A 241-nucleotide genomic window follows, 5' to 3' on the forward strand; every position below is an offset into this window, starting at 1 on the left:
TATATACCCGGGTTGAAAATCCATCTACTTTATACCAGAAAGTTAGTTTTTATAAATTGGAAATTAATTCTTTTTACCGACAATTTATTGTCTCAATTTTTCGTTGAATATTGAACTTTTTAAGTTTAAAAATTTAACAAATTACGAGGGTAGTTCAATAAGTCCTTAGAATGACCAATAGATGGCGCGCGAATCGCTCCAAATCATCTGTTTTCAGTCAGCACCACTCCCGACTAGATAT

This window comes from Belonocnema kinseyi, chromosome 10 (assembly GCF_010883055.1).
Source record: "Belonocnema kinseyi isolate 2016_QV_RU_SX_M_011 chromosome 10, B_treatae_v1, whole genome shotgun sequence".
Lineage (NCBI taxonomy): Eukaryota > Metazoa > Arthropoda > Insecta > Hymenoptera > Cynipidae > Belonocnema > Belonocnema kinseyi.